The sequence below is a fragment of the Halyomorpha halys genome, unplaced genomic scaffold (genome assembly GCF_000696795.3).
Source record: "Halyomorpha halys isolate HHAL.00 unplaced genomic scaffold, Hhal_1.1 Scaffold134.1, whole genome shotgun sequence".
NCBI classification, from domain to species: Eukaryota; Metazoa; Arthropoda; class Insecta; order Hemiptera; family Pentatomidae; genus Halyomorpha; species Halyomorpha halys.
In genome coordinates this window covers 1,029,237-1,038,500 of record NW_027107159.1, presented here as the reverse complement: position 1 = coordinate 1,038,500, position 9,264 = coordinate 1,029,237, and the positions used below count along the sequence as shown (strand labels likewise).

Sequence of the window (9,264 nt, the reverse complement as noted above, 5' to 3'; positions counted from 1 at the left end):
TTATCCATTTCCTATCGTAATAGGATCGTTGGAAAGCTGTATGTCTGCTTTTTCAACTTTTCTTTCTTGATATGCTAAAAACGAGTGTCATCGCATTTATTGGTTTATGTTACCAAATTATAATAATAAAGTATACGCATATGTTTAATTTAAGTAAATACGATAATGTAAATCAAACTATCAATTTTGATCATTAAATCTATTATTAAAATATTAGCTATTTGCTATATAAGTACTGCCGGGTCAGATAGTTTGATATAAGTCAAGAATGCCACAACATATGTTTTTAATGGGCTCTAAAGACTAGTTTAAATTTATGGTTAACTAAAATTTTAATCTACATATTATAAAATTATCAGTGTAATAATCGGATGGGATGGTTGGTTCCAACTGAAGATATTTTACTACCCCTTTTGAATTTTCCACAACGAAGAATTAAGCACAAAACTCCTGGGATCTTATCGGATATCATAGCCTTATAAGGTAAGAATAGAACTTAAATTGAGCCCAGTGAAGGCGGGCATGTTGAGTAGTTAGGATCTTGTCTTTGATGGTTCCAATTAGTAGTTAGGACCTGTCTTTGATGGTTCCCATTAGTAGTTAGGATCTGTCTTTGATGGTTCCAATTAGTAGTTAGGTTCTGTCTTTGATGGTTCCAATTAGTAGTTAGGATCTGTCTTTGATGATTCCGATTAGTAGTTAGGATCTGTCTTTGATGGTTCCAATTAGTAGTTAGGATCTGTCTTTGATGGTTCCAATTAGTAGTTGGCCTAATTTATTATTTTAAATTGTTTAAATTTTTTTTCTAATAATATAATGAAGTTTTCAATTTAAAATATTTCTTTGAACTATTTTAACTGTTGTTATGATGTTTAAAAACTAACCTATACATTTAGACTAGATAATATTTTGATAAGTAGTTTATTGATAAAAATATGATTGCAGTGAGCTGACTAAAGATGGGTTGGTCTTCCCCATGCGACGGCCCAGTGGTCGATTTTGTCCTCTTCCTTCTTCAGGTAACCGAAATAAAAATCAATTGCTTTAGTTTATGTTTTTTTGATTATATATGTTGGATAGTGTTATGCAGAAGCTAATGCCACTGCAACAAATTTTATTATTCTCGTTGACTCAAAAAATCTCTTCTTATTTTATTATAAAATATCATTCATGACGATTTATAAGCTCATTTAATAGGAATGCTTAATAGAGGTGTATGTACTCAATCATATCATATTTATTTATCAAACCAAGGCACTCACGATACTTACTCTATTGATGAGGGAGTTATATATAGTTGACCGTTGGTTCAATATGAGGAGATGGTGAATGGTTTAAGAGAAGAGATAGAGCTTAAGTCACCACAACTTGTTGGTGGAAAACTTCTCTCTTTAGGACTTTAGTTGTCCAGATTTTACAATTGAATTCTTGGCTAGTTTCATTTCAACCGACGAAGAGGATTATAAGGTTTAGTGTAAATAGATAAGAATTGGACCAGAGGGTTCAGACGATTAGAAAAATTGTGATAACCTGTAATATTTATATTTTAATTGGAAGCGGGTAGCTCAGTTGCAAGACGCTGTACTAACTTCAAAGGATCCAGGTTCGAATTCGGTAGTGACAGATAATTATTTTATGTTTCACTGTTGCTGTGAGTCAGCCCTGTGGATTTCGGAGCCCTCCGGGGTCCACCCAGCCTCTTGAATTTTTACCCCGTTCCTAGTCATTTCTGACATATGGGGCGGGGGGTTATCTAGAAGTGGCCAATCTATTCTAAAAATAGTGGAGGGAGGGGGGTCAAGGCCGGATTTGAACCGGCTCTGCCAGCAGTTCTCAAGTTGCTAAGACCCTTTAAGTGAATATCTGACGGTCCAGCCTAATTTGGACCAAATCATCACCTTGCACAACCGCTGGTCTAGTAACAGTTCTTCCTTAGAAAATACTGCGCCCCAGACCCTTCATCGATTGTAGCGGTACGGATTTATTTTATTTTTTTTGAAATATATATTAATTTTTTTTATAATGATATATAAATTCCAATTAGGTAACTAAAGTTTCAACCCTAATAATATACAGAACGTACTAACCCGAGTGTGCCCTAAGACAGAGCTTCATGCTGGCGAAGATGGTACAGTTCACAACACAGCGCGCCTGCCGCCTCATCTTGCCCAGGAAGGGTCCGCTCGCGTGCCGCATGCTCAGCCGAATGCTGGACATGACCCTTATCCTCTGCATGATTCCCTTCATGTATATATTCATTGTGGTATTTTCCTTCTGGTGCATCAAGAAGTCCAACACCTACGAACTCCTGCCCCACATAGACGAACACGAAACGACTTGGATGCAAATAGTAGATCCTTCCTTCTCTGCCATCTGAACAAGAGGCTAGCAATAAATAAATCATTTTTCGTTGTATTTTTTTTAACAAAAACTAACATTTTAATCTTTAATTTATGTATAATATTCCTTTAAAAATTTTTATTAGGTGATAAAAATCATAAAAGGTAAATAATAGCACGTAATACCTAATGTGATATTTTTCAATAGAAAGGATATTTCCATATTTTATTCGGAAAATATCCTTCTTCTGTTTTTGTAGACAAGAAGAAATACCTCGCATAAGTTTTGTACGTATTATAGACATTTTTAACCAAGTTCAAAAGGACTAATTTTAGCTTAAATTAAATTATGTAATAGTAATAATTCTTCATTCAAAGAGCATAACTGAATCTGCCATTTTTTTTTTTATATCAACGATTCATAATCTTTATAATTATTGGCTCACTGTAAATTTTAATACAAAGAGACCTCTAGAGAGAGTCTAATGTAATCTGGTGTAACAATGCACCAAAGAAATACTATTCTCGGGTTAGGGCAGACTTTACGGAAACGAAGAAATAGAAAAAGAATGGTCCGAGACTACTCCAAACTATAATTAATAAAGAGATAAATTATAGAAAATAAATAATGAAAATAATGATGATTTAATAAATAACATGTGATTTAACTGTTTTAGTAGAAATTGGATTATCTCATGATATCTAATGATGCCAAAACTGTAAATTAAGATTAAAAAAAAGTTGGAATTGGGTTTAGAATTTTAGGAATCATTTATAAAATATTCTTTCAAGCTATCCTCTTCGTTCTAACTGTATCAAGTTGATTTCATAATTGGTGAGCCTACACATCCTCTAAAGGTTATTTAAATATCACATTTCAAGGTAAACTTTTAATGCACTGTCTGTTTTAAAAGTTCAATTATAAAGTTCTGAAAAAAAAATTAATGAGTGTACCAGTTATGTATTCGTTATATTCATTGGAAATTATTTTGGTGGATAGAGGTCAGCCAGCCATTGATAATTTATATATTTAGTTTTCAATCAGTAGTATTAGAAAACCCTTAGTTTTTAAAAAAATTATTAAGAAATTATCTATATTTTAATTTTATTAATATCTTTACCTTTATAATCAATAAAAGTTTTGATTTTAATCTGTAAAAAAAATAAATAAATCATTTTATTTCTAATTATTATTGTTGATAATAACTTTATTTATTGATAAGTATTACAATCTGCCACAGACATGGGCAATGAGTGATAATCCTGATTGAACACATTCATATCAAAAATTTGAAAAAATAGATGGAAATAATAATAATGTAATAACAGTTATGGATTAGCTCATATTGTTTCTCTTTCTCACAAGTTAAAAGCTCGACAAGGCACTCAGTAGTCAAAATTTCACTTTTCACTCAATTTAGGCATATTGTAATAAATTACTTTGATCAAAACTTAGAAGTAAACAACAACATGAGGTTTTGGGAGGAACGGTTATATAACAAGCTGCTCAGAAAATCCGATAGGAGCTCTTATTCATTTAATATTTAACATGACTTTAAATTGGGCTGCTCACAATCCTATACTTATAAAATTTAACATGGGGAAACATTTTACATTTTACATAATACTCTTAATATTTATTATTATTATTAACAACAATCTCGACCTGAGGATCTCCGAGCCCACTCAATCCCCCACGTATGAAGAGTGGAGCCAGGCCCCTCGAGATCCCAGCGCAGCCCTTTCACTCCGTCACTGGTAATGAGCCAGTGGAGGCTGAATTATATTCTAATACCGCTTTTATACTTTGAATGTTTAAAGTCTTATCAGTCAGTAGCCGAAGCAATGTATGATTTCGCCAATTTTAGAATGTTTATTAGAAATTACGAAAAATGGTGAAACTGCCCCCAAGGTTAATTTTAAACAAACTAATCAAATAATCGAATCTACTAAGGGAAACACTTAACCCTTATCAGTCGCAAGCTTTTTATACGTGACTCTCACTGGGTTGTAGCTGGTTCCGGTAAATAAGAAAAAAAAAAAAGTATTGTAAGAATAAAATTTTAGTTAGAAATATTTTTTTTAACACATATATGAGGTTCAAGTGATTATTTATTTAGAAAAGGGAGTCATTCAAAATGGAAGTCATTAACCTCAAAAAAAATTTTAAATGAGTTGACTCACCAGACTTCCTAGAGAGATAATCTAGAAAAGGCAGTGATATATAACTGGAGATGTCAATTGCTCTCTTACGAATTCTTAACTAATAACTAGCGCTGCCGACTCACCCAACCTAAAAATACTGTATGATTGTTACAGTCATGATTGTACTGTCGCCCTAGCTCTGGCGTGATAGTTGATAGCACAAGTAATGCCAGTGAATTAATGGTCATGTTTACTATCAGACGCGTACTCCTTGACAGTGAACAATTATCGTACACTTTCCGTTATTAGGGCAAAAGTGTTAGCAACTACAATTGTGTTATTATTTGATTGTTAAAGCCATGACATTAATGTCGCACTGGGTCTGGTGGAATCGTTAATGGTACAATTAATGTCAGGGGAGTACGTTTAAACATATTAGTTCAGAAGGTGAAAAAAAAAAAATTGAAAATATTATCTTATCTTATTAATTTTGAAACAATTACTAAACTGCTTACTTATTTATTTATTTAATATTTTGCATTTTCTTCTCAACATAAATGGTTTTGGTATTTGTTCTCATACTATCGTAATTATTATTATTTTTTCTGAAAGGACAGGGATTTTAACCAAATTCAATTCATTATTTGAACAAATGAAAATAAACGTTCAGAAAATTTCAGTATTTGTGTAAAGGTATAAAAATCAGCTATTTAGTTCACAAAAAAAAAAAAAAAGGTATATACTATTGATAAAGGAAAAATTATTTTGATATATAGAAAATTACCAAATTAATTTTTCTTTCCTTTTGATTTAATAATGGCTTACTTTAATTACACCACCAAATAATATTGAGATTTATAAATATTAAATTTGTTTTTGAGTGATGGGTGATTATGAATTATATTTGATATTATTGGAAGTATATTGAGACAAGAAACATTAGATACAGTTTTATCTTCAAATTTTATTTAATATTTAAAAATTTGTTAATAGATGATGGTGATTTATTTTAATCGTTCACCTAGAAATAATCTATAACCTTCTTTTTTATGTACAACCAACTCTAAAAAAAAAATTAATGGATAAAAGCCATCATACACCTCATACCTAGTTGAAGGATGTTGATACGATTGTTTCATCTGACATCTTGTATCTGATTTCTTCTTGTTGATGTCCCCGACACAATTCTACGCCAAACAGACCCGGATGACCGCATCTTCAGAGTGACGATACGGCTTATGTAATAGCTATCAGTAGATGTCAGTGTTTGTTAGTTCTCTTTAAGTAATGTTTGCTTCCTGAGGCCTTGTCCTCCTTCGTGCACACACAGTAGTTTCGAATGGAGTCATAACGAGTCTTATAAAAACATTGTCTTCATATGATCTACAGGCGGATCTGATCTGCAGATCCAACGATCTTAAAAGCCAGATATAAAAAAATGGTTATTCCATTTTATATACATATATGTTTGATTATATTTGCGTCCGTATATATTTGTATACGCGTATGTGTGAGTATTACACTCTAGTATAGTCTAGTCATAGTATTCGACCAATGATCTTATAGGACAAGAGCCCAAGAGGAGAAGAAAGTCAGCTGTTTCACCCCAATTTTTGATTACTTAAAATAAAATAAAAATATGTATAATTACTAGTAAAAATTAATGAGTCTGACAATTATAGTTAGGAAGTATATTAGTAATTATATATAAGTAATTATAGTTAAGAAAGATGTTAACTTCAAAGAGTTAATGGATTTCCTCCAGAGGCTAGTTCCTCTTTAATGTATTTTTATGTCACTATCGTGTGTCACACGTATCATATTAATTTTTTACTCACATTTTATATAATTATATCTATTATATATTTATATAATCATATTTAATATAATTATATAATATATAAGTATATTAAAATTATTGATTTGAAGCCATGCAAATAAAAATTATGCAGTACAGATGATCCTGTGGAATAAGGATACGAATAGTGGACTATTCTTCTCTAATACTTAGGCTTCCTTTATGACATAAGAATTCCAGACTTACTACTGGTCTTAGCTTGTACTTGACACCTTGGAGCTTAGAGAACCACTTTATTTATTGTCCGCTTCAGAAGGACTTAGCTAAAGGATTCGCTTCCCTAAATAAATATGGTAGGTAGTAGCTGTCTTCCTTTGCCATAACAAACTCCGGCATGGCGTACGTTCTAAAATCTAATCCACTCCTTATGTTCCTCATATTCGAATCTTTTTCCGCGTACCCAATAGTGAAGGAGAACTTTCCAAGTTAGTGGTTTTTCTTGTTACCCTTCACTGGAGCTGCTCCCGAAATAGGATTGCACCTATTTCAGTAGTGCAGTTAATGCTTCTGCTGTGTCAAGGACCAAGTGGTAAACACTGTTTAAGAATTTAGCAACTTTTACTTACCCTATATTCAACATTTCCTCCGGCCACATGTAATAAAATCGAGTCAATAACTGAAATCAAAATCAGTCATTCTGATGATTAAAAATAAATTTGTCAAATAGCAGAGAAAAATAAATCTGGAATCAGATTAGAGCTAAAGAATTTTTTCTTCTTTTGAAAAACATATCTTTAAACTGATCTATCAATAGTATAGTTCAAGAGCAGAAAAAAATCAGTTATTTCACACCAATTTTTGATTAGTTTAATGAAAACTACGTACAATCACTATTCAAAATTAATGAGTGTAGTTAGGGGGAATACATAATGGCGGCTGTTTCAAAACGTTAAAAAAAATTATTTTTCATTCCCAGCTCTGTATCTTTAAAACCGAAGAGAACCTTATTTAAAATAGAGTAAATTTCCTAAAATATGAGCCCTAATAGAGCTGTTACGTTCAAAATCTCTAGAGACATAGCTTTTTAAAATGAAACATTTCATAAAAAATACACTGAAAAATAAGTAGCTAGTGAATTTATTTTGAGAAATCTATATCTCAAAAACCATTATATGAACAGATGTGTGCCAGCACTTAAATCAACGCTAGTTAAACGTAATATAAGCTTGTTTATAAATCTTATATTCGCAAGAGTAGGAGTTTTCATATTTGCTAAAAAAAATTGATTTATAGTTGCTCGGAAAATATTTCATGTTCAAACTTTATAATCATAAAAACTACTACCCCCATGATGTTACGGGTCATCAACTACTGTATAGTAAGTTAAATTATCTTTAATTTGAGTGTTGGCAGACATATGTACGTCTTATGGGTGTAGAGATATATTTTGTCTTTAGTCAAAATTTGTGTATGAATAGAAATCAACATTTTATGAATTTATTTTGTTTAATATCATAAAAACTGCTACTCCTACGAAGGTAAACATTAGGAATTAATTTTAGTGCACTAAACTAGCTTTAATTTGAGTGATAATACCTATGTACCTCGAATGGTTTTTGAGATATAGATTTCTCAAAATTGAACGTAAATAGCTATGTTAGGGGTCATATTTTAGCCAATTCACTCTGGTTTAAATGTCGCCCTCTTAAATTTTCTAGTGTTGTTGGCAGTTTCTATGATCTACCGATCTCTATATCCCTATCCATAGAATACTTGACTGTTCGAGCTACCTTATGTTGGAACTCCTTACCCATATCCATCCGTTTAGCTTCCACCTTAATTGCATTCTAACACCAATTGTATATCCATCTCCTTGATTATCAATCTTCCAAGAACTTGTGAATAATAAACATCAATATAAGCTTCAATAACTATTTATCTTTCGTTCATGTTTTATGTGTATAAAAATTATAATAGTTTTATTTAATTATTTTAAATATCAGTATTAACCGATGGCTACATAACTATTGGCTTCTAACAGCTTTTGTTTGGCTACTTTAGTAGCCAAACAGAAGCTGTTGAAATTGTTATTCTTCGAGGATCAAGTATTCCAATATAAAGACAGATTTTCATTTCATAATGTATTTTGCGATTGTTAGTTTCATAAGAATTGTGATTTTCCACGAGTTTTACTGAAATACATGGTAATGTTTCGTTATTTTGAACAAAAAATTGGTTTTAGAAGAACCGTATCTCTGGAATTATTGTATAATATATTAGAGCTCAAATCGAAGCTGGTTAAATGCACTATAAAGTAGTTTATAGTGATATCTCAGCTACTTGTAATAACGTAGAAATAATTGATAATATACCTAAAAGGGCCGTCCGTAGCTCAGGTGGTTGTAGAGCAGTTCTTTGCCACTTGGGAACGTTGGCGCCAGTTCCAGCCTGTGTTGAATTTTTTCTTTGCTGTGGCGGTCCAACGTAATGAAAGCTTGGGTAGATATGTATAAAGAATTTATGAGAAAAATTTGTATACACTTAGTTATTGATATAGGAAATTTTTTAGGTAATTTTACAGGACTTGAACGTGATATACTTGCGAACCTGTTTTATTAGGATGCCGGATCACACTATAAAGCCCACGAGGATATAAAGTTGCAAACGCTGCACGGCATGTATTGACCACGGGTCAACGGTCTAATCCCCGCAGGGCATCACGAACCTATCCGGTACCATCTTCACAATCTCCTAACATCTATTTCTTAGCAATAGGATAGGAGTTGCCGAGGATCGCTTTGGTCGACGAAACTAATCAGCAAGTCGTTTGTTTAATGCTGGTATTTTAATTTAAGATTATTATTAAAAATAACATTTCCATACATGGAAAAAGCAGCTGAGTACACAAGTACATTTGAAGAAATTAAACTTAATAATTTTCTTTAATGATAACATTTTGTAAAATTTGAGATTTTTTTGAAG

General features: G+C 31.8%; 1 long non-coding RNA gene across 2 annotated transcripts; it reads left to right on the top strand.

Annotated features, from left to right (window-relative positions):
• Positions 1-265: 265 nt before the first annotated feature.
• LOC106678301 (uncharacterized) lies at positions 266-2,415 on the top strand. 2 transcript variants are annotated; one of them, XR_001342738.2, is made up of 3 exons: positions 266-483; positions 946-1,019; positions 2,108-2,415. It is a non-coding gene; the product is annotated as an uncharacterized lncRNA (long non-coding RNA). The 2 variants fall into 2 exon arrangements; XR_001342737.2 differs by having other exon boundaries at positions 267-483; positions 2,104-2,415.
• The last annotated feature ends 6,849 nt before the right edge of the window (positions 2,416-9,264 follow it).